Genomic DNA, 26,859 nt, shown 5'->3' on the forward strand with positions numbered 1-26,859 from the left:
GAAATTCCAAACAGGGGACCTCCCAGGTCACCTACAACAAAAACCAGGCGCAAGTTCTATCTTTTCCCTCAAACCCTCAACGTCCAGCAGTGCTGCCATTAATATACCAGCCCTAAATGATTTTTTCCTTTACCCTTAAGCAGTCCCTTCTAGAATACCTACCAGACTTTTTGGACCCCTGCCCCCACAAACCTTCAGTCTTTTACTTGGCTGATCTAATTTGGCTTCTAAAGGAATTGCTGTTCACCCTGGAATAATTGATTCAAATTATAAAGGAGAGATTCAAATTATGATGTCAGCTCAGGTTCCATGGCAATTCAAAAGGGGGGACAAAATTGCTCAATTACTTCTTTTGCCTTACATTTCTATTAACTCCTCTAATAATGTACGGACAGGCAGATTTGGCAATACAGATCAAAAACAATCCTTATGGACATCATTGGTATTTAAATATGCTCGACCAAATATAAATATCAAAATTAATGGTAAAAGATTTTCTGGTCTCCTCGGCACTGGATCTAATATTATTATTATATCCAAACACTTGTGGCCCAAATCCTGACCTATACAAAAGGTCTCTTGCCAAACTGCAGGAATTTCTCAAACCAAAGTACAAGAAATTTATCAAAATATTCAAATCTACCCATATGATAGACCAAAAGGCCAACCTACAACATTAAGACCTTATGTGATAGATGCACCCCTTAATCTAATAGGAAGGGACTTACTTATGCAATGGCCAACTCAGATATACATTCCACATTTTTCCTAGGGGCCACTGCTCATTTAACAAGCAAAACAATTATTAAAATAACTGAGAAAAATTATGAGCCTATTTGGATAAAGCAATGGCCCCTTACGAAAGAAAAATTACAAGCTACTAAAGAACTTAAAAACACACAATTAAAATTGAAACATATTAAGGAATCTTGCTCTTTTTGGAACTCTCCTATTTTTGTTATAAAAAGGAAATCTAACAAATGGTGTCTCTTCACAGAGTTTAGAAAAGTTAATTCTTTTATGAAACCTATGGGTGCACAGCAACCAGAGATCCCATCACCTATTACTGTTCCTCAAAATTGGCAAATTATTATTACTGATTCACAAGATTGCTTTTTTAATATACCTTTACACCCTTTAGACTGGGAGAGATTCACTTTCTCTCTCCCTTATCCTAATTATATCAGGCCTCATAAAAGATTTCAATAGACTATGGTTACCTCAAGGTATGCTTAAAAGTCCTGCTACTGCTGCTGCTAAGTCACTTCAGTCGTGTCCTACTCTATGCGACCCCATAGATGTCAGCCCACCAGGCTCCCCCATCCCTGGGATTCTCCAGGCAAAAGTACTGAAACAGGGTGCCATTGCCGTCTCCATAACAGTCCTAGTATTTGTCAAAATTTTGTAACCAAGACTTTACTTCCTATGTGACAGCAATTCCCTCATGCATATATCATTAATAATATACTACAGCTACAAAAAGGAGAAATGATATTTTTGACACTGAATGGCCATGATATTCTTTAGACTCCGGAGAAAACTGATTAAAATAAAATCTTTTTTGAAATTGCAAAACCAGTTCTTCTTGCACGTGCAGTTAGGAAAAGGTTAACTTGTTAAAATACTTTTTTGGAGCTCCAGTTCTGCCTGGGAAACAAAAAATCGGCCTAAGAAAAAACCTTAAGGTAACTCTTATCATGTCCTTGGGATACACAGCCCACTCTATCTAGGACTCCAGCCATTAACAAATTGGTGGAACTCAAAATAAATAAATAAAACAAAAAGATATTTTAAATTTCAAATGGAGAACTATGCCTGTCTATCTAAAATTATCTATGTCTCAATGTATGTCTTTGTTTTTGGATAATATAAAGTTAATTAAGCTCTATTTAAATTCAACTTCACATGAACTGAAAAATATTCAATATTAAATATAATGTTTATTTAAATATAAATATAATTTAAATAGAATTATTTGTTAATCTAATTAAGACATGTCTTAAGTCATCAACATTATATAATACTTTTATTATGCCTTGGTTTAAGGTAAACTAAATTTGTCAACAAAAAGGTAACTCTTTATATATATATATACAAATATATAAATGAGATGAAAACTTTTAGATAAGCTCTATTAAAAATAACTATATTTTTAATAGAGTAATCTATTATTATAATCAAAAACAATCTCTTAGGATTGGAGTGACTTAGGTTTCTGGAGTTTTACTGAACTAAATAATGGAAGTTTGTTGAATGGCTGGGTCATTTCCAAATGAAATAGGATTTTGAAGCATTAATTGCTGAACATTGGCTTACTCTTACAAGGGGTTTTTCTTGCAGAAGAGCTGAAGAGATTTTGAGCTGTTAATGGATATAAATATATATTTATATAGGAATGGATATATATATAATATAATATGATTTGATAAATATATTCAACAGTCTATAAAATACTAACATACAAGACACTTCATAGTTGCTAAAGAAAAGTAAAATATATGCTTTTAATAGAAAGATATAAGAAATAGCAAATAAAATGATGAATACAAAAATACTAAAAAGGCTTATGACAAATGAAAGAAAATTTTATGGCAAATAAATGTAACTCATTGTCCTGAACTTTCTTCCTCTTCCTTCTTACATGTCTCGATCAATACAAATTCTTCTTTTCTAGGGGCAACACCTCTCTAAGGTAAAACTACACAACATGTTATAACCCACCTATCAACTTACTTCGCGATAATGAGAACACCTAATTCTATAAAAACAGACAATGGCTCTGCCTATATTTCTAAGCAGTTCAAACAATTTTTACATTCATTCTCTATTAAACAGATTACAGACATTCCTTATAATCCACAAACACAAGACATAATTAAACAAACACATTACACACTGTAACTGCAAATAAAAAATTAAATAAGAGGAAATACACAGGAACACTTTTATCTTCCTTATCCAGAACTGTACTAGATTCTAATGTAATATATTCTTTAAGCCTATAACTATTATTAATATAACTTTATTTCTGTTTCCAATCTGTAAGATTCTTAAAACAAAACAACATCAACTTCAATGCCTATTTCACAATACAAAACAAAAACAACATAAAAAAAGACACCATTTCCCGAATAAATTATTTGTTCCTAAGAATATAAAAAATGTAAAATATTCACCTTCTTTTCAGGTCTGTCTTGAAAGTATAATCATCATCTTTAACACACTGAACAGAGAGATTCAACAGTTGCTAAGCTGCTTTTCTTTTTCAAAGACAAGGTCAAATATATTTGGATGTGAGCAACATTTCATTTGTCAAGTTATTCTGCATCACCTTTTCAATAATTTCACTTAGGAAAAAATATTTGAATGGTTACTCCTAATCCTTTGCCCCAAATAACACAAACCACTTACAACACAGTCAGATCCCATTTCTTTTTATATCAGGAAAAATGTATACACTGTATGAAGAGAAAATCAACCCATTAATTCAAAACCACAGCCAAATACCAGTCCCAAACAGATTTCTGAATGATTATTTTTTCTTTTGGACTGAAATATTTCCTAAGAATGTTTTCATCATTAACGTCTTCCTTTCTTTTTATAACTATTGTTAATATAACCTTATTTGTTTTAAATTTTTAAACTTACCACAAAGAGATGTTTTGACAAAAACAAAAAACAAACAAAAAAAAAGTTTTGAAACACTGAAGGACACCTCCTTTCCTTTGCCCATTTGATATCAAGATGGGTTAACTAATCAATGGAAATCTAAGAAACTAATCTTACAGGGAAAGGGGTATGCTTCTATTTCTCCAGATGGATCCAACGAGCTCACATGACTTCCTTTTCAGAAGATTCAACCTAAGGGGGCCCCCAGCATTCAGACTAGAGATGAAACAGCAAAAAACCCAGGAAGAAAGAATTCCAATACAAGCCATGGCGACTTTAAAAATTTCCAAAAAACGCCGCACTCGACGTCATCAACCTTATGATCTCCCTATTCGGGGACAGATAAACACCCTTACTAATCAAACTGAAAATCTGATTTCTCAGCAGTGAATGCCTCAGAATCCTGAAAATATTTTTCTTCACTATGCTTGCTTTGCTTGCTTTTGCTTCCCCCGCTCAGGCTGACTTGATTGATCATACTTATTGGGCTTATATACCTAACCCCCCTTTTATTGTAGGTTATAAAATGGACAGATATAGGACCAATCATATCCACTAATGAGTCAATACATATGCCCCTTCCTTGGAACTTGGAGGGGCCCTCTCATCCTGAAGAAAAAGAAAAACTAATTAATATCTTTCTAGGTTATGAAATCCTTCCTTTGTGTATGGGCACAACAGAATTATGCATATACGTTAGCCGACAAACTTAGGTCTTCCCCCTACCTCCAAAAGAGGACTTTCTGATGCTTCTTGGATTACTTACTGCCCTTTCTTTGTCCATGAATCATGTTTATACTACTAAAACTTTAGGAAAAGAATTTAAGAAAAAACAAAGAACACTATGCAAAGGGTTTACTAATAAGAACTTTAAATATATTCCTGTTCATTAAGACAAATGTCAGGCCAAATCAGGAAAATTAATGTTTATAGCTAATCATACAATTGTCAATTGGGGACCCCATAGTATGTGGTTATGGAACTGCTCAGATGATATTAACAATACTATGTATGATTATATTACTCAAGTAACATGGAAGGTTACTAATACTACAATGGAACATTACCATGACAGAGGACTTCTTGGCTAGCTTGATGATGGAATGGCCCCCACCTTGTCCTCTAATCATCCTTGATAAACAGACTGGGCCTAAACAATGGGACATCTGAAAACTTGCTGCAAACACCAAGGAACTTGGGACTTGGACCAGACATTTCACAGGGACCAATCATAGCTATAGCAATTATTTCTTTCACGATAATCAATCATATTTTATACAAGCCTATGTTCCACTTCTTTTTGCTGTAGCTATATGAAATTTACAATTCAGTAAGACTTTACATTCTGTAACTTGCATAAATTGTAAATTACATACTTGTCCTAACTCCTCTATTTCCTTAAAAAATGACTCCCTTGTGATTCTTCGATCTCAACATAATCTATGGTTACCAATAAATCTCCAATGGCCCTGGGAAGACGGTCCCAAGGCTAGACTTGCTTCCCAGTTATTTACTAAATTGCTCTAGCGATCTAAACGATTCACTGGATGGCTGATTTTTGGCATTATAGGATTAATAACTATTTGCACCATTACTGCCATCACCAGCGTTACTTTACAAATCTCAATTCAAACACATAATTTTATCCAAAATTGGACTAAAGATGCTCATACTATGTGTGCCACTCAGGCTCAAATAGATGAGGATATTCAAAAAGAAATACAGGAACTGAGAACAGCCATCAAATGGGTTGGAGATCAATGAACAGATGTACAAAAACAGATGATGCTAAAATGTGATTGAAATTCTACTCAATTTTATGTTACTCCTGTTCATTTCTATAATAGTGCCTACAACTGGAAACAAATCAAGTTTCATTTACAAAACATACATGATAATGCCTTTATGAATGTACAGTTATTACAAAAAAGAAATATGTGAAACCTTTTCTAATAATCTGCCCTCTTCCACTAGTATGGGAACTTTAGCTAAACAATTAGCTGATCAATTATCTGGGCTAGACCCACATGGATGGTTTCAAAGCCTTACTCATAGCACTGGGTCTAGAACCATAATTTTGGCAATTGTCTTAACAATTATATTTGTTGTCTACCATTGCCTTCATGCAAAGATTGTCAAAACTAAACAAACTCTGATGGTCAGAACTCTTCTTACAAATATTATAAATAAATAAGGGGGAATTGTCAGGGAGCGTTTGACAGGAGGATGCCTACGTGCTGTCTCTCATGAGTCCTTTGTCCTTCTTCAAGCGGAACAGCACGCTGCTCCCAGGGACTGAAGTCATTGTGTGAGGCAGGCTTGGGTCTCCTTTAGTAAACATTCTCTTTTTGACAAAATTGCTTAGTCTTGCTCCCCCTTCATGAGATATGGATTGTCTCCTGAACTTGTGGCTAGGATTACCCCTTGTTCCCTTGGTAACGGTTACTGTATGTTTGGTTTTCTGATCTCTATCATTCCCGAAAGAAGTTTCTTGTACTATGAGCCTATATATACTCATAGAAAAATCATTAAAGCACCTTTGCTCCAACAGAGCTTAGGTCCCCGGGTCTTTTTTTGTCTCTCTCTCTCTCTTTTACTTTCTTATTGTCGACTCCGTACCACCAGGTTCTGGTCCATTAAGGGACCCCAACATATTCATCCTGCTTTTCTAGACTCACCTCAGCTAATATGAGCAGACAACTCTGCTCCAGGTGGCCTGAGTGTATTCTAATGGTGATGGAACTTGTCCAAGAGAACAAGTCCCAAGGTACAAGCCAAATTCAACCTTTTGCTCTAAGGGATAACTTCATGTCAAAGTCAAAAGCAAAGCATATCAACTTACGGTAGGAAGCAAATGTAAATTTGAATAGCAAAGGGTATGAAGAAAAGGCTGTAAGTAAAGGAAGGGTGAGAATTGGGAACAAATGACATCATGTATCTCACTGGTTTACCAGCATATCAAAAAACCTTGAGGGAAAGAAACATTAGTAGAGACAAAGAAGGACATAATGATGAAAAATGATTTTTTAAAAAACCATTTTTCATATATATGCATCCAATCACCTAGCCTCTAGAGGAAATATACCTAAGTTCACAATAATACTGGGAGATTTAGCACACTTCTCTCAATAAAGGATATAATAAGCAGACAAAAATTCTGTAAGAATTCTGAAGATTTAACAACTCTACTAATAAACTAGTTTTACCATTTATAGAATACTGTACTTACTCAATATCTGCAGTATGTATATTCTTCTCCAATGAAAATGGAGCATTTATCAACAGCGATCACATACTGAGCCACACAACTGATTGTGTTAAACATCTAAGAATTGAAATTGAAACCATGTCCCATAGGGTTAAAAAAAAAAAAAAAGCCACCCTGAAACTATGCACCATAAGATTACCAGAAACTGGTGAGTAACAGAAACTCTTAAGCTTGTCTTACAGATCAGCAGATAACAGAACATCTTGTTTTTAAAAACTCTCTGCTTATAGCCTGCCTTCAATGAGCAAGTTTCCTTAATTATTTCTTGCAGAATGGATACTCTTCAAGCTTCACATAGCTTAGGAACTTAAGAGTCAGTTCTTGTCCAATTTGAGCCAGCTTGACTATTCAGGACCACCAACCCTAAAATTGCGCATGTACAAGTGTCCAGTGGGTGACCTTTTGACTTCAAAAGGCCCCAAACTTAACCATATAATCATGCTAAACTGCCTCCACTTATGAACATGTATCCCATGAAGAAGAATGTAACTCAGTCACATCTACACAGAAGACCAGTTACCTCAACCTTTTCCACACCTCTGATCACCTTTTCCCATGCAAGACCACCCTATTTTTCTATCCCATAAACATCTGAAGCCTCACACTTTCAGGAAGCTGGATTTGAGATTTATTTTCCCAGCTCTGAGATTTAGTCTCTGTTGCAAACCTCAGCATCTTAGTGTTTGGTTTCCCACATATCAGGCAAATGATTCTGTAACAAAGTTGGTAATCAGTCAGGAGGTACGTGCAGATGGACTTTTTGCCCATAGTTTATTAGTGGCTTTCTGGTATTGAGCAAGCAAGCTCAATGAGCCCAACAGATGGATAAGCCCAAGCAGCTGCCTGGTCCATTGGATCCAGGGACCACTCCCTGGACTTCCGCGGGCATGGGGCCATTGACCTTTGGCACATAATTTTGCTTTACAGCTAAGAAATAATTTGTGGGTCTGGAAGACACTTTTGGGTGGGTAAGCTCACTAAAAATTACCAGGGAAGACCCATTAAAAATTACCTATGCCTAAATTGTCTAAATCATGGGTTAGAGGTCCTGCTGGTGGGAATTCAGCAGAATCAAGGGATAGAGGTCCACACTAATAGATACAATACAAAATGTTTTAGGTACTGAGATAATTAAGCCTGGATTAATATCCTGGGCTTCTGGCTTCTAGTTTTATTTTTGGCCCTATTTGTCTTGTCTATGTCTGATCACCTTATTTGTTAACAACTGGCTATATAGGGGCTAAGAAATTGGAAAGATTTCCATTGTATACTAAAATAAAGCTAAAAGAAAATGGGAAATTTGGCTTCTAAAGCCTACCGGCTCTCAGACAGGCAGTAACCTACTGGAATTCCAGTTGATTCATGAACATGGAGCCAATTGGTATGGAATCAATATTTGCAAGTACTTATTTAACTGAGAACTGAAGGAAACCTTACTCTAAAATGGCCAAGATGGGAGGGGATCTTTTGACATTTAAATACTTGGATTTTTTGCATATGCCATTAAAGAAGCTGCCTTGATAAAATATCTTTTCAAAATTCTGATCCTGAAGGAAGAAAAACATTCCTAGGAAAAGGCTTAAAGTTATCACCCTATCATGTTCTTGAAATACAAACACAGTCCACAAAGCCAGAGATTCAGTTCAGTTCAATTGCTCAGTCTTATCTGACTCTTTGCAACTCCATGGACTGCAGCACGCCAGGCCTCCATGTCCATCATCAATTCCCAGAGTTTACTCAAATTCATGTCCATTGACGGTGATGCCATCCAAACATCTCATCCTCTGTTGTCCCCTTCCCCGCCTGCCTTCAATCTTTCCCACAATCAGGGTCTTTTCTAATGAGACAGTTCTTTGCATCAGGTGGCCAAAGCTTCAGCATCAGTCCTTCCAATGAACACCCAGGACTGATCTCCTTTAGGATGGACTGGTTGGATCCCCTTGATGTCCGAGGGACTCTCTCAAGAGTCTTCTCCAACACCACAGTTCAAAAGCATCAATTTTTCAATGCTCAGCTTTCTTCACAGTCCAAATCTCACATCCATACATGACCACTGGAAAAACCATAGGCTTGACCAGACAGACCTTTGTTGGCAAAGTAATGTCTCTGCTTTTTAATATGCTATCTAGGTTGGTCATAACTTTCCTTCCAAGGAGTAAGCGTCTTTTACTTTCAAGGCTGCAATCACCATCTGCAGTGATTTTGGAGCCCAGAAAATAAAAGCCCGACACTGCTTCCACTGTTTCCCCATCTATTTCCCATGAAGTGATGGGACCAGATGCCATGATCTTAGTTTTCTGAATGTTGAGCTTTAAGCCAACTTTTTCACTCTCCTCTTTCACCTTCATCAAGAGGCTTTTTAGTTCCTCTTCACTTTCTGTCATAAGGGTGGTGTCATCTGCATATCTGAGGTTACTGATATTTCTCCCAGCAATCTTGATTCCAGCTTGTGCTTCTTCCATCCAGCCCAGCATTTCTCATGATGTACTCTGCATATAAGTTAAATAAGCAGGGTGACAATATACAGCCTTGACGTACTCCTTTTCCTATTTGGAACCAGTCTGTTGTTCCATGTCCAGTTCTAACTGTTGCTTCCTGACTTGCATACAGGCTTCTCAAGAGGCAGGTCAGGTGGTCTGGTATTCCCATCTCTTTCAGAATTGTCCACAGGTTATTGTGATCCACACAGCCAAAGGCTTTGGCATAGTCAATAAAGCAGAAATAGATGTTTTTCTGGAACTCACTTGCTTTTTCGATGATCCAGTGGATGTTGGCAATTTGATCTCTGGTTCCTCTGCCTTTTCTAAAACCAGCTTGAACATCTGCAAGTTCACGGTTCACGTATTGCTGAAGCCTGGCTTAGAAAATTTTAAGCATCACTTTACTAGCATGTGAGATGAGTGCAATTGTGCGGTAGTTTGAGCATTCTTTGCCATTGCCTTTCTTTGGGATTGGAATGAAAACTAACCTTTTCCAGTCCTGTGGCCACTGCTGAGTTTTCCAAATTTGCTGGCATGTTGAGTGCAACACTTTCACAGCATCATCTTTCAGGATGTGAAATAGCTCAACTGGAATTGCATCACATCCCTAGCTTTGTTCGTAGTGATGCTTTCTAAGGCTCACCTGACTTCCCATCCCAGGATGTCTGGCTCTAGGTGAGTGATCACACCATCGTGATTATCTGGGTCATGAAGATCTCTTTTCTTACAGTCTTTCTGTGTATTCTTGCCACCTCTTCTTAATATCTTCTGCTTCTGTTAGGTCATTTCTGTCCTTTATCGAACTCATCTTTGCATGAAATGTTCCCTTGGTATCTCTAATTTTCTTGAAGAGATCTCTAGTCGTTCCCATTCTGTTGTTTTCCTCTATTTCTTTGCATTGATTGCTGAGGAAGGCTTTCTTATCTCTCCTTGCTATTCTTTGGAACTCTGCATTCAAATGGGTATATCTTTCCTTTTCTCCTTTGATTTTCGCTTCTCTTCACAGCCATTTGTAAGACCTCCTCAGACAACCATTTTGCCTTTTTGCATTTCTTTTCCATGGGGATGGTCTTGATCCCTGTCTCCTGTACAATGTCACGAACCTCCGTCCACAGTTCATCAGGCTCTCTATCAGATCTAGTCCCTTAAATCTACTTCTCACTTCCACTGTATAGTCATAAAGTTTTTGATTTAGGTCATACCTAAATGGTCTAGTGGTTTTCCCTACTTTCTTCAATTTACATCTGAATTTGGCAATAAGGAGTTCATGATCTGAGCCACAGTCAGCTCCTGGTCTTGTTTTTGCTGACTGTATACAGCTTCTCCATCTTTGGCTGCAAAGAATATAATCAATCTGATTTCGGTATTGACCATCTGGTGATTTCCATGTGTAGTCTTCTCTTGTGCTGTTGGAAGAGGGTGTTTTCTATGACCAGTGTGTTCTCTTGGCAAAACTCTATTAGCCTTTGCCCTGCTTCACTCCGTACTCCAAGGCCAAATTTGCCTGTTACTCCAAGTGTTTCTTGTCTTCCTACTTTTGCATTCTAGGACCCTATAATGAAAAGGATGTCTTTTTTGGGTGTTAGTTCTAAAGGTCTTGTAGGTCTTTATAGAACCATTCAACTTCAGCTTCTTCAGTGTTCCTGGTTGGGGCACAGGCTTGGATTACCGTGATATTGAATGGTTTGCCTTGGAAACGAACAGAGATCATTCTGTCATTTTTGAGATTGCATCCAAGTACTGCATTTCGGACTCTTGTTGACCATGATGGCTACTCCATTTCTTTTAAGGGATTCCTGCCCACAGTAGTAGGTATAATGGTTCTGAGTTAAATTCACCCATTCCAGTACATTTTAGTTCGCCGATTCCTAGAATGTCGACATTCACTCTTGCCATCTCCTGTTTGACCATTTCCAATTTGCCTTGATTCATGGACCTAACATTCCAGGTTCCTATGCAATATTGCTCTTTACAGCATCAGACCTTGCCTCTATCACCAGTCACATCCACACCTGGGTATTGTTTTTGCTTTGGCTCCATCCCTTCATTCTTTCTGGAGCTATTTCTCCACTGATCTCCAGTAGCATATTGGGGACCTACCGACCTGGGGAGTTCCTCTTTCAGTATCCTATCATTTTGACTTTTCATACTGTTCATGGGGTTCTCAAGGTAAGAATACTGAAGTGGTTTGCCATTCCCTTCTCTAGTGGACCACATTCTGTCAGAGCTCTCCACCATGACCCGTCCGTCTTGGGTGGCCCCACACGGCATGGCTTAGTTTCATTGAGTTAGACACGACTGTGGTCCTGTGATCAGACTGGCTAGTTTTCTGTGATTATGGTTTTAGTATGCCTGCCCTTTGACGCCCTCTCGCAACACCTACCGTCTTACTTGGGTTTCTCTTACCTTGGAGGTGGGGTATCTCCACGGCTGCTCCAGCAAAGCGCAGCTGCTGCTCCTTACCTTGGACGAAGGATTAATTTTAGAATTTAAATCTGGACAGAGAAAGAGGGGTGGGGGAATGAAGAGGTCTTTTAAACTCAATGGAGGAAACAGAACTTATTCTAACTTTTTTGTTTCTATTGTTTTACAAACTGCTTTATACTGTAATACCTAATTAATGACTAAGTTTTTAAATGAAGGTGTAAGACCTCTAGGTATGTACGTGTGTACTTTATAAGTGTGACATATCTTTACCTCTGAATGCTTTTAACAGAATGAATTTATAATTGAGCTCTACTTAACTGGCTTATAGGAAACCAATTGCTTATATAAATTCTCAGAAACATGGGGGAAAAAACCTAACCTGAATGAACTTCAGGTTCATGACAGCTGGTAAATATTGAGTATTAAATTCATATCTGGTATTAATATTAGTTTAAGATTGATTTAATTAATGTAGGCATATCTTTACTGTCATCAACATTAAGTCCAATACTTTTATTGTATCTACTTTAACTAAAAGTTAAAGTTAAATTCTTTCTGTTGCAAAATGTTTCTGCAAGAAAAATTTGATATGATGAAACTTTTAAGAAAATTAAATGTAAATGTCTCACAGACCTCAAACTAATGGTTACCAAAGGGTAACATGGAGGGGGGAGTGATAAATTAGGAAATTAGAGTTAACATATACACACTACTATATATAAAATAGATAACAAGGACCTACTGTATAGCACAAAGAACTCTATTCAATATTCTTCAATAACATATATGGGAAAAGAATCTGAAAAAGAATGTTGTATGTATGTATGTGTGTGTGTGTATGCATATGTGTGTGTGTGTGTGTATATATATATATATGATTGACAATGCTGTACATCTGAAATTAACACATCATAGTAAATCAACTATTCTCTGATAAATTGTTTTAACTAAATGTAAGTGACATAAGAACCTTCTTGGTGAAATCTTTGGGAATAATGAGTTTGCTGCTCTGCTGCTCAAGTGCTCATCATATCTGACTCCTGGTGACCCCATGGACTGTAGCCAGTCAGGTTCCTCTGTCCATGGAGTCTTCCAGGCAAGAATACAGGAGTGGGTCACCATTTTCCATTTCACGGATCTTCCCAGCCCAGGGATCAAACCTGCATCTCTTATGTTTCCTGCATTGGCAAGATGGTTCTTTACTACTGCACCATTTGGGCAGCCCAATTATATTTTAGGCCTATCTATTTAAAAATACTCTCTCAAGATATTCGGTAATTTTAAAGTTTAGAGTTTTGCTAAATTATGTTCAATGATAGGAAGGCATTAAATATCCAGATCACTTCTAAATAAGATAAAATATGGCAACTAATTGCTAAACAAGTCTAAGTTTACCTACTTTTATCGTCTTATGAGAGAAATATTAAAGATACTTTGGGTTCATCGGATGTATGTCTTGTACCACATTGAGGAAAGAAACTATGCTATGAGAAAATGTATGCTACTAGAGGTGTAGAATATGTTCATAAGTTAACCAATCAGGAAATTCTGCTATGTTCAGAACTGCTTGATTCTTCGTTTTCACTAAAGACTAATATTTTTAAGAGATAAAAACTGTAAAATATATTTAATTAAATGGGCATGTTAAAAGACAGAAATGTTAAGGATCTAACAGAAGACGAAGGTATTAGGAAGGGGTGGCAAGAACACAGAAGAACTATACAAAAAAAAAGGTCTTAATGACCTGGATAGCCACAATGTTGTGGTCACTCACCTAGAGCCAGACATTCTGGAGTGTGAAGTCAAGTGGGCTTTAGGAAGCATTATAGGAAAAAAAGCTAGTGAAGGTTGATGAAATTCCAGCTGAGCTATTTAAAATCCTAAAATATGATGCTATTAAAGTGCTGAACTCAATATACCAGCGTATTTGGAAAACTCAGCAGTGGCCACAGGACTGGGAAAGGTGAGATTTCATTCCAATCCCAAAGAAGGGCAGTGCCAAAGAAAGTTCAAACTACCATACAATTGTGGTCATTTCACATACTAGCAAAGCAATGCTCAAAATCATTTAAGGTAGGCTTCAGCAATACATGAACTAAGAATTTTCAGATGTACAAGCTGGGTTTAGAAAAGGCAGAGAAATCAAACTGCCAACATTTCAATGGCACATAGAGAAAGCAAGAAAATTCCAGAAAAACACCGATTTCTCATTTATTGACTGTGCTAAAGGCTTTGTGTGGATCACAGCAAACTGTGGAAAATTCTTTAAAAAAAAAAAACATGGGAATACTGGACCACCTTATCTGTCTCCTGAGAAACCTGTATGCAGATCAAGAAGCTACAGTTAGCACTAGACATGGAACTGATGGATTCAAAATTGGGAAAGGAGTACAACAAGGCTGTATATTGTCACCCTGCTTATTTAACTATTTGCAGAGTACATCTTTTGCTTTTTCAAAAATGCTTCATCTTCAAGAAGACTCAAAGAAAGGACTAATACAGGTTTTAGATAACTTTCAGATCACACCACTGAACAGAAGAAGAAATTTTAAAATTCTAATGGAAACCCTGACAGTTTCATAAAAATGTTAACAAAATAGTAAGATCAATGATTAGATATATAGGGTGGAGTGATCTGATGAATATGGTTATAACTTTTATCATTTTTATCTGAAATATTACTGGCTTTTAATCTATGTTTTCCAGATATAGGGGAAGCTTTCCCCTCAAGCTAATAATCAATTGAGGCAATCTAGTAAATTATACCTTTTTAAGTAAAGGTGAAGCGTTTATCTTTTCTATCCAATCCCTCCAGAATTGGGAAACTCTTTTACTATATTTATTTTCATGGAAATACAGTTATTTGAATGAGTTAAATAAGAGTTTGTTCTCCTTACAACAGGACACTGTTGAAAATATTGCTGATATTATCATGGTTTTGACTGAAATGTCCTATTTGAAGAATACATAATCAAATATGATCCAACAGCTATAAGGAACTAAAGTGGACTCTATGGAACCATAAAGCCCCTTGAAAAAACAAACCTAGTTGAGTAACAGAAATTTAACAGTATATTTTCTGACTGCAGTGCAGTCAAGTTAGAAATCAATCATAATATGATAATCAGAAAACTCCACATTTCAGGAAATAAACACTGTATTTATAAAAAAAAATTATGGGTCAAAGGAAAATAAACACAAAATCAGAAAAAAGTTTTAACTGGTGATGAAATTTCGCTAACTGGTGTTGCAAATGTTGGCCTGTCAAAAAAAGGTGTTGTGAACAAAAGTTTTGTGACTGGGAGGAACATAAACTGAATGAATACTAAATAAAAGTCAGCATTTTAACCAGAATCATTACCATAACCATGTCCCATGTATCTACAGATACTTTACATTTACTTCCAACAGTCAAGAGTAGCCAAATTCACATGAAAATTAAGTAGTATTTAGGAAAAGACTAAGACTCTGTTTCCCTGGGAAAAGGAAACGGTGACTCACTCCAGTATTCTTGCCTGGAAAATCCCACGGACAGAAGAGCCTGGCAGGGTACAGTTAAGGAGTCGCAAGGAGTCAGACATGACTGAGCACAGGGAAAGGCTAATCAACATGATTTCCCTCCAACAACTTTTCTCTGGTTTCCAAACCCATACAATCAAAACTGTACTGAAATGTCCATCTGGACTTCTTACAGGCATCTCAACCTTATTATGTCCTAAACTGAACCCCCGACCTTTCCCCCCCAAACCTACTGCTCTTATGTTCAGTCCCAACTTAGTACAGGGCACCACTGTTCACAGAGTTGCTTGAGGTAAAATCCAGGGCATGCCGCTCAGGACTGAGAAACGGAAATACGTCCTGCCATAAAAATAAAACTAGAAAACAAGACAATATATAGAGCACCCTTCACATCTGCGGGGACTTCCAGAGAAGCCGAGGCAAGAAACCTGCCCAGGGGCTGTAGGGCTTCGTGGGGCTTCTGGGACCCACTTAGGTGGAAGCCCTCGGTTCTCAAGCGACCTCCCGGCAGCAGGGGTATAACGGCAGCTCCGGCTTCACCCGTGGTGAGCTGACAGGATACAGTGCCTCACTCAAGTATGCTGGCCAACTTAAGAGTGTTAACGTACCTTCCTCTTTCTGGAGATACTTAGGGAAAGCACGGAGCTGGACTCAACACTTAACGTGACTTCAAGGTCCCAAACCTAAATCTAGAATTCAGGGTAGAGAAGACCAACGTCTTTCAAGATGGCGGCCAGGCAGAACAAGGCCTAAGGTGGCAGTTGTGGGTAGGCGTGGCCAGGGGCGTGGCCTTAATGCCCAGTCAAGCACTAAGACTGAATCTAAAGTCAACCCTCAACCTTACAGTGCACCACACTTTAAATGTCTTTTAAGGTATACCATGTTTCCTTCTCTTCTTTTAAAAATAAACTTAATTTTCACCAGTCATTTAGTTCAGGCATTAACTATTTTTATAGCCCACATAGTCACTGATTGTCTCTTCTTTTAAAATAATTTTTCTTGCTTTTTTTTTTCTTCTTCTTCACTGCAGGCTCTGTTACCTTGGACTTTTTGTGACCTCATGGACTATACCCCGCCAGGCTCCTTTGGGTCCATGGAATTTTCCAGGCAAGAATACTGGAGCAGGTTGCCATTTCCTCCTCCAAGGGATCGTGTTGACCGAGGAACGAATCTGTGTTATTTGCATCTCCTGCCCTGGCAGACGGATTCTTTACCAGTGTGCCACCTGGGAAGCTTTTCTTCACTAACCTGCTTCAAAAATGGACTTGTTTTAGCTTTCTTTAATATCTGATTCTTCTGGCTATTTCTCTAGCTCTGACCTCATTTTGAGCTCTAGATTCTTACATCCATCAATCTACTGGTCATCTTTGTCTGAATGTCCTTCTGTAGACACCTCAAACTCAGTAAACCTTAACCTGAATGATCTTTACCTTCAAATCTACTCCATCTTCTGTGCCTCCAAATTTATGAATGACAAGATCTGAAATGAACGCCTCATTCTTAATAGCTTACTTTCCTTTGCAACACCCCTCCCACTTATACCAAACAAATTCTGATTATTATACCTCTTATTCACTTATATTTATTTCTCCTACTCATTCCCCTGTTGATTTCAATGTCCACTAGGCCCCTAATCAACTCCTTGCTTAGTACTACTATGGTTAAGTTGTTAAGGTAGTTACTTAGTAGACTCCCAAAGAATCTCACTACTTCCCCAAATTCAAGCAGTGATCTTTTTAAAATGCAAAGTTGAATATGTTTAAAATTCATTCCAAAGGTTAAAGTTTAAGCTCCTTCAATTAGATCTCTTCTTTCTCTCCAGCTACATCTTCCCCCAACTCCCCTTCATCCTCATTCATATTGAAACTCCAGCAAAACCAAATCTCTTGTACTACTCTCCTATACCATTATGTACCTTTCTTCATGTTTTCCCTACTGCAAGGCTGACCCATTTTCCATCTCCAACTTTCACCCAGTTAACACTTGTTGGTGTAAGACTCAGTTCAGGAAGTCTTTACTGATCATCACCACATATTCCTCACCAACAGATTCAGCTGAATACTTCCTCCTCTTATCTTCTACGTCCCTTGAAATGGTTGCACCCATTGAGGTTAGGTAGCAATTAAAGGATTAAGAAATCTTTTGATATGATGATTTTCTGAAACTTCATTCTGATTTCTTCTTTAAACATCTTTTCCTCTTCTCTTATCAACAGAAAATGAAACAGTCTCTGGAGGTTGGTCCCATGTTAGGGCAAATATAGGCCTGAAATTAAAAGATGCTTGCTCTTTGGAAGAAAAGCTATGACAAACCTAGACAGCATATAAAAGGCAGAGACATTACTTTGCCAGCAAAAGTCTGTATAGTCAAAGCTATGCTTTTTCCAGTAGTCATGTATGGATGTGAGAGCTGGACCATAAAGAAGGCTAAGAACTGATGCTTTTGAACTGTGGTGTTGGAGAAGACTCTTGAGAGTCCCTTGGACTGCAAGGAGATCCAACCAGTCAATCCTAAAGGAAATCAGTCCTGAATATTCATTGGAAGGACTAATGCTGAAGCTAAAGCTTCAATACTTTGGCCACCTGATGTGAAGAGCCAAATCATTAGGAACGACCCTGATCCTGGGAAAGATTGAAGGCACGAGGAGAAGGGGATGACAGAGGACAAGATGGTTGGATGGCATCACCAACTCAATGGACGTGAGTTTGGGTAAGCTCCAGGAGATAGTGAAGGACAGGGGAGCCTGGTGTGCTGCAGTCCATGGGGTTGCAAACAGTCAGACAAGACTAAGCAACTAAACAACAACAAGGTCTGATCCTATCACTCCTGGTTTTAAAGCAGAAGCAAGACAAAATTAAAGCATGATAAGCAGAATATAAAAAGGATACCAAAGAGTTTATCAAATAAGTCTAACCATCATGTCTTTATTTCAAAGAACATAAGTACTCAATTTCTGTGGGAGTCTTCAAACTTGACTATAAAAAAGTCAATAAAGAAAGGTGACTTGGTGACATGATGTAACGAAAGAGACCACAGGCTCCCACTGCTATTTGGGAAATATTTTCTCCCAGCTTTACTGTTCCAAAAGAACTGACTCAATTTTATAGAATCATTATTCACCCAATTAAACTTTTATTTTGTAATGAATATTGTTCAAAGTCTAGTGGACCATGTATGATCCTACACAAAATATATGATGAACTCATAAAAGTTTATACTGGAAGAACTCGATTATCTTTTCAAGACACTCTCAAACCGGCAAACAAAGATTGTCAGTCATTCTTTTAAAACTCCACCCTCCTGTAGAATAGGGGCTCTGAGTCAAACAGTTTCCATAATGAGCAAGCCAACCTGATAAAGTTTTTTCTAGTGATCACTGTCACACTATCATCTTGGGGGGAATTCTACTAAAAACAAAGTAAGAGAGTGCATTTGCTATTGTACATAAAGCCTGTTTCATATACTTTACAAATATACGTACACACACGCACACATTGTCTTGTGCTATTTAAACATCAAGGATAGCACACTGTCACACAGGCCTTTCTGTACAGGAGTGGCTTATCAGAAAAATATAAGAACCTAGTAATATTACAAAAACACAGTCAATTCCTAACTTGCCCTGCAGCCTACAGGCTAGGCAATATCAATCCCGACCATTTTTTGTAACTTTCTAATTATTGTAAGAGCAATTCTATCATTCACTGCTTGGGCTAATAGATGACTTACGAGTTGTTTTAAATATCAGTTACTTAAATCTGCAAAATAATAAAATTGACACAAAAAAAGGATAAACTTGAGACCTATAGATACCTCACCTCACCAGCTGAGTGCCAGCCTCTGATTTCTCTTTCTAGGCAGTATGCTGGGCAGTATGCCAGACCCTAGTCAACTGTACAGCAATGTATCAAGCCCAAAGGCTGGATGTTATCTTCACTAAATACATATGGTATTCCTAGTTTAAACATTATTCTTTTTACTAGAAGTAATGAATCTTCTCATGTTTCAATAAAAGCTCACTGAAATTAGTACTTTTTGCTTTTAATATACCTAGAAGAAGAACTGAACAGCAAGCCTGAAAGAGCTACTGAATGGTAATATTAGAATTTAACCCCTTAACAACGTGACAAGAAAAGCAAGAGAATCCCATGCTTTTATACAGAGTATCCTCAAGTAGCCTGAAGTGGATATAGGCTGTTAACAATGTTGATTGATCTTTGATTCTGTGAACAGAAAAGCAGTTATTGGCCAAGATGCTTAAGGATAACTGAGACTGCTAGTTGTTATTCTTGTATAAAACCTCCATTTGAGTGCCTTTTAAAATCAAGACATAAAGTCTGACAAACCAGGTAATTCCAAGCATTATAAAATAGGTCTATATTTGCTATGTGTTAGAGATTGTGTTAAATGCTTTGCACATCCTATTTTATTTCCTCAGAGTCTTAGAGTTAGATACTATCATTTTTCTCATTTCACATATCTAGAAACTGAAGCTCAGAAAGGTTAAGTAGCTTCTCCACAGTCACACATACCTCTGACAGAGCCAAAAATTAGCCCAGCCCATCTGATTCCAATTACACTGTGCTACACTGTTTCCTTAGACCTGGGCTCTCCAGTTAGTGGCTATTTAAGTTTTAATTAATAAAATTAAATAAAATGTAAAAGACAAATCCTCATTCATTAACCACATTTCAAGTATTTAATGTACTGAACAACACAGGAAGAGAATCCATTACTTCAGAAAGCTACAATTTGGAGTCACAGGTAACTGGGATGCGCTCCCTCTTTTCTGATCATGAGGATTACATAGCATACCTTGTTACTTTAACTTCTAGGAGGTTCAATTCTAAAGTTTAAGCTCAAGTATAGCAATATTTTAGCCCCTGTAATCAACCTATCTCGGCTTATCTTTCCCTTGTTTCAAAGTTTCCAAAGGAACTTTTTTGTTCCTTTCCAAAAATCCTTGCTGCAGGTTTTCTTAAACCATTTGAGTGAAAGGGGCAGGATATAAATATAAATAAATAAAAACAAGGACACAAACCAATAAATAAAAAATAATGATCTGAGCTCTACATGACCTTCCTGGTATAATATGCAGAACAGGACTCATGATGAACCACCCATATGCTATCTACAACAAACTCACTTCAAATGTAACAGTACGGGTTGGAGTAAAGTAAATGAACAGAAAAGTGATATCATGGCAACATGACTCAAATGAAAGCAGAGGAGCCTGCATTAATGCCAAAGAAATTATATTTCAGAGCAAAGATAATTACTAAAAACACAGAAGGGCATTATATAATGATGAAAGGACCAATCCACAAATAAGACACAGCAATCCTAAATTTGCGTGCAGCAGGAAACAGAATTGCAAAGTATATGAATGGAAAACTGATAGAAGTGAAATGCAAAATAGACCCACAACAGTTCAAGTCTTCATTATCAAAGTCTCAAAAATTTATAGGACAATTACGTTGAAAATCAACAAACACTTAAGAGGAATTCAATAAGAACATCAACCGATAGTATCCAACTGATATTTATAGAATAATCCACCCAACATCATCAGTATGTACATGCATTTCAAGCACTTATGGAACACACACCAAAACACACCATATTCTAGGCCTTAAAACAGATCCTGTTTTAAAGGAATTTAAATCATACACAGTGTGTTCTGTGATACACTGGAATCAAACTAGAAATCATAATAGGAAGATAACATGAAAATCTACAAATATTTGGAAATTTAACCATACACTGTTAAATAACCTGTGGGTCAAGGACCAAGTCTTAAGGTAAATTTTAAAGATACACTGAACTGGAAGATGGTGGAATAGGAGGATGTGGGGGTCATTGCTCCTCATAAGTATATCAAGAATATATGTACAAATGGAACAATTCTCTCAGAGCACCTACTGAACATTAGCAAAAGACTTTGAACACATAAAAGGACAAAAAAAATCCTCTAACTGGGTAGAATGAAAGGGAAAAAAAAATGAGGAATCAAAAAAGGGACCAGCAACTCTGGCAGGAAGTTGAAGGTGAGGGGAGGTCCCTGCACTTAGAAAAATCTCACGATGGGGAAATCAGCTGGGATAGAAAGGGAGATCAAAGGTCTTGAGACAGCCTGAGAAAGACAGGACAAAGTAAGAATTGCTCGCATGGTCTGTGTGGCCATGTGAGCTCTGTGCACCCCAGCCTGAGTCATGAGGCTCCTGTTATGGAGAGGGGCTGGGTGCTGGAAAGTGGGTTCTGGAGCATGGACCAGGGAGGGAACTGCTATGAAAAGACAGCCTAAGGAGGGACAGGAGTAAGGAGCGACACAATCAATAAAATTTGCAGAAAAAGTACAGGATCCCACAGAAGCAAGGTATCATTATTGAGTGGTATGCAAGAGGCAGGGCCACCAGTACAACCCCTTTCCCCACCCCACCAGTTTCTTTGGTCCATGTGGGCACAGAGAAGGACTCACACAAGAGCAGGCATGCCCCAGACTATTGCAACTGCCTCTCAGTTCCTAATGGCTGAGGCAATCCGCACACACCCTAACTGTGGCTGCTGCACCCCGCCCCCAGGACTGAAGAAGTCAATGTGCCCCAGTGAGGCCTTGCTTTGCTCCCTGGTGCCTGTGTGGGGAGCACGTGCCTGAGGGTGACGCACATGAAGAGGTAGAGGCCAAAATAAAAGCTGAGCCCCAGGGGCAGTGTCACCAAGGAAGAAAAACGAAAACATTTTGCCCAGCTCCTCAAGTCACACATTAAATCCTCCCAACAGGCTTGGTAAATCCTACATCCGTGGAATACCTGAATAGACAATGAGCGGTCCCAAAATGGTTATCAGTCTAGCCGTAACAACAGTGGACATTGGAGGCAACTACACACAGTACTTGGGCCAGATGAGAGTCTGAACCGGCACCACAGTTCCAATAGCAGGTCCAGAGACCTATCTACAGGTATTGGAGGGCCTCCTGTTGGAGGCTGAGATTGTCTGCGGTTCACTGTCGGAGCAACAGCGCTGACAGGAGGCCCCAAGGAAATATTCTTCTTATTATTCTCTCCTTGTTTATTTTGTTTTGTTCAGTGGATGGTGTTGTTGTTTATAATTTATTTTTTATAGTGTACATTTTTATTTTGCTCTTTTTACTTTTTGTAGTTTTCTGGGGTTTTTATATTTATGCTTCGTTTTTTATTTTTTTCCTTTTTTATTATTTCTATGTACTTATTTTTCTTTGTTTTTTCCTGTACGTGAGCTTTCTGTTTTTTAGTTTTCATTTTTTTGTTTTATTATTTTAGCCTTAACTGTTCTCATGTTCGAATTCTTTCATTTGTTCTTTTTCTCTTTTCCTCTTTTCTGTCTGCTTCTTTGTTTTTGTTAGTTTCATTGTTTTTATCATAACTCTTGGATGTTGTGTGTCTGTCTGTTTTCTCAATTCTTTGAGAGAGTATGTGTATGTGTGTGTGTGTGTTGTCTCCAGGTTGCTGCTATGTGTTTGGTTTTGATTTTGCTGTTTTTCTTGGGGTTTGTTTTCTGTGAATTTTCTTTTCCTTTTTCTTTTCTTTTTTGTCTGGCATGGAGCATGACTTGTGGGCTCTTGGTTCACTGGCCAGGCATTAGGCTCAGGCCTCCAGGGTCGGAATATGAAGTTCAGGATGCTAGACCACCAAAGAATTCCAGGGCCCAGGTAATATTAAATAGTGCTCTGCCAGAAGTATCAACCTTGACACCAACACTCAGCTTCACCCAAATGCCTACAGGCTCCAGTGCCAAACACTTCACACCAAACAAATAGCAAGACAGGAACACAGCCCTACCCATTAGTGGACAGGTTGCCTAAAGATGTACTAAGCTCACAGACACTCCGAAACACACACTTGATACAGACAGAGGCAAGGAGCAAAATAACTGCTGAGGACCAGAATAAAAAAAATGAATGAGAAGAAACAAGGACAGTCTCAGAGACCTCTGGGACAACATTAAACACATCAACATTCAAACTATAGTGATCCCAGAAGAAGAAGAGAAGGAGAAAGAGCCTGAGAAAATATCTGAAGAGATTATAGTCAAAAACTTCCCTAATCTGAGAAAGAAAATAGTGAATCAAGTCCAGGAAGCACAGGGTCTCATACAGGAAAAAGTCAAGGAAACATATGCTAAGAACATATTAACCAAACTAATAAAAATTAAATACAAAGAACAAATATTTAAAAACAGCAAGGGAAAAGCAACCAATAACACTCAAGGGAATCCCCATAAGGTTATCAGCTAATTTTTCACCAGAAAAACTGCAGGCCACAAGGGAGTGGCAGGACATATGTAAAGTGATGAAAGGGAAAGCCTACAAAAATATCACTCTACCCAGCAGGGACCTCATTCAGATTAGACAAAGAAATAAAAAACTTTACAGATAAGCAAATCTAACACAATTCAGCAACACCAAACTAGCTTTACAACAAATGCTAAAGGAGTATCTCTAGGTGAGAAATACAAGAGAAGGAAAAGACCTACAAAAACAAACCCAAAACAATTAAGAAAATGGTAAGAGAAATATACATAGCAATAATTTCCTTAAATGTAAATAAATTAAGTGCTCCAACCAAAAAGACACATACTAGCTGAATAAATACAAAAATAAGACCCACATATACAATATCTACAAGAGGCCCACCTCAGAACTAGGAACACTTACAGACTGAAAGTGAGGGGATTAAAATATATTCCAATATTCCATGTAAATGGAAATCAGAAGAAAAGTGGAGTAGCAATACTTACATCAAATAAAATTAGACTTTAAAATAAAACCTATCATAAGAGACGCGAAAGCACACTACATAATGACCAAAGGGCCAATCCAAGAAGGAGATAGAACAATTGCAAATATTTATGCACTCAACATAGTATTACCGCAATACATAAGGTAGCAAAGAGTAATAGTAATAAAAGAGGAAATCGACAGTAACACAGAACTAGTAGGGGACTTTTAATATTCCACTTAAATCAACGGAAAGAACCTCCAGAGAGAAAAATTAATAAGGAAACAAAAGCCTTATATGACACATTAGACCCAGAGACTTAAGTGGCATTTATAGGACATTTCCTCTGAAAGCAGAAGAATACACTTTCTTTTCAAATGCACACAGAATATTCTCCAAGACAGATCACACCAGGTCACAAATGCAGCCTCAGTAAATTTATGAAAATTGAAATCATATCAATCATCTTTTCTGACTACAACACTGTGAGATTAAAAACCAACAACAGAAAGGAAAAAAAAAACTTTAAAAAACACAAATACATGGAAGCTAAACATGCTACTAAATAACCAACAGATCACTGAAGAAATCAAAATGGAAATCAAAAAATTCTCAAAAATCAAAAAATTAGAAACAAATGACAACAAAAGCACAATGACCCAAAACCTATGGGGTGCAACAAAAGAAGTTCTAAGAGGGAAGTTTTCAGCAATACAAGCCAACCTTAGGAAATAAGAAAAACATCGAATAAAGAACCTAACCTCACACCTAAAGCAAGTAGAGAAAGAAGAATCAAACAAAAAACAAAAAACAAAACAAAACACCAAAGTTAGTAGAAGGAGAGAAATCATATAGATCAGGGAGGAAATAAGTAAAACAGAAACAAAGAAAGCAATAGCAAAGATCAAGGAAACTAAAAGCTGGTTCTTTGAAAAGATAAACAAAACTGATAAACCTTTAGCCAGACTCATCAACAAAAACAGGGAGAGGATTCAAACCAATAAAATTAGAAATGAAAAAGCAGAACTTAAACAACAGAAACCACAGAAATACAAAGGCCTGTAGGAGACCACTACAAGGAACTATATGGCAATAAAGTGGATAACCTGGAAGAAATGGACAAATTCTTAGAAAAGTACAGCATTCTAAGACTGAACCAGGAAGAAATAGACAACATGAACTGACCAAGTAATTAAATTAAAACTGTAATTAAAAATCTTCCAACAAACAAAAGTCCAGGACCAGATGACTTCACAGGTGAATTCTGTCAAACATTTAGAGAAGAGGTAACACCTATCCTTCTCAAACTCTTCCAAAAAAATTGCAGATAGGAGAACACTCACAAACTTATACTACAAGGTCACCATCATCCTGACACCAAAACCAAAGATAGCACAAGATAAGAAAATTATAGGCCAATATCACTGATAAACATAGAAGCAAAAATCCTCACAAAATAGTGGAAAATCAATCCAACAATACCACAATCACATACCACGATCCAGAGGAATTTATCCTGGGGATGCAAGGATTTTTCAATATATGCATATAAATCAATGTGATACACCACATTAAGAACTTAAAGAATAAAAACTGTATGATCATCTCAGTAGAGACAGAAGAGATTTTGACAAAATTCAACACCCATTTATGATTAAAAACTAACCAGAAAGTGCACACAGAAGGAATCTACTTCAACACAATAAAGGCTACATATGACAAACCCACAGCAAACATCGATTTCAATGGTGAAAAACTGAAAGCATTTCTTCTGACACCAGGAACAAGACAAGGATGTCCAATCTCACCACTTTCATTCAATATAATTTTGGAAATCCTAGCCATGGCAACCAGAGAAGAAAAGAAATAAAAAGAATCTAAATTGGAAAAGAAGCAAAACGGTCAATGTTTGCAGATGACATGATACTACACATAAAAAATCCTAAATATGCTACCAGAAAACTACTAGAGTTAAGCGATGAATTTGTTAAAATAAATGCACAGAAATCTCTTGCATTCCTATACCTTAACAATGAAAAATCAGAAAGAGAAGTTAAGGAAATAATCCCATTTACCAACACAACCAAAAGAATAAAATACCTAGGAATAAACGTGTCTTAGGAGGCAAAAAGACCTATACTCACAAAACTATAAAACACTGCTAAAAGAAATAAAAGATGACACAGAAAGGTGGAAAGATATATTCTTGGATTGGAAAAATTAATAATGTGAAAATGATTATACTACCAAAGGAATCTACAGATTCAATGCAGTCTCTATTAAACTACTAATGGCGCTTTTCACAGAGTTAGAACAAAAGGTTTTAGCATCTGTATGGAAACATAAAGGACCATGAATAGCCAAAGCAATCCTGGGAAGGAAAAACTGAAGTAGAGGAAACAGACTCTCTGACTTCAGAATATACTACAAAGCTACAATAATCAAAACATTATGGTAGTGGCACAAAAACAGAAATGTAGATCAATAAAACAGGACAACAGGATCAATGGAGAAGACAGTCTCTTCAAAAAGTGATACAGGGAAAAACTAAACATATACATATAAAAGAATGAAATTAGAATGCTACCTAACAGCATACACAAAAATAGGCTCAAAATGGAATAAAGACCTAACTGTAAGACTGGATATCACAAGACTGGATATCACAAAACTCTTAGAGGAAAACATAGGAAAAAACAATCTTTGACATAAATCACAGCAAGGTCTTTTTTGATGCACT

At 37.3% G+C, this 26,859-nt stretch overlaps 1 protein-coding gene across 1 annotated transcript in view; it reads right to left on the reverse strand.

Moving 5' to 3' along the window:
• LOC122676029 (glycerophosphodiester phosphodiesterase domain-containing protein 4-like) overlaps window positions 1–11,871 on the reverse strand; it is a 103,933-nt gene extending 92,062 nt beyond the window's left edge. Inside the window, exon 1 of the mRNA XM_043875312.1 lies at window positions 11,824–11,871. The gene's annotated coding sequence lies outside the window, so the exon portion shown is untranslated. The remainder of the gene's footprint in view (window positions 1–11,823) is intronic.
• Window positions 11,872–26,859: the final 14,988 nt, after the last annotated feature.

Source organism: Cervus elaphus, chromosome 2 (assembly GCF_910594005.1).
Source record: "Cervus elaphus chromosome 2, mCerEla1.1, whole genome shotgun sequence".
Lineage (NCBI taxonomy): Eukaryota > Metazoa > Chordata > Mammalia > Artiodactyla > Cervidae > Cervus > Cervus elaphus.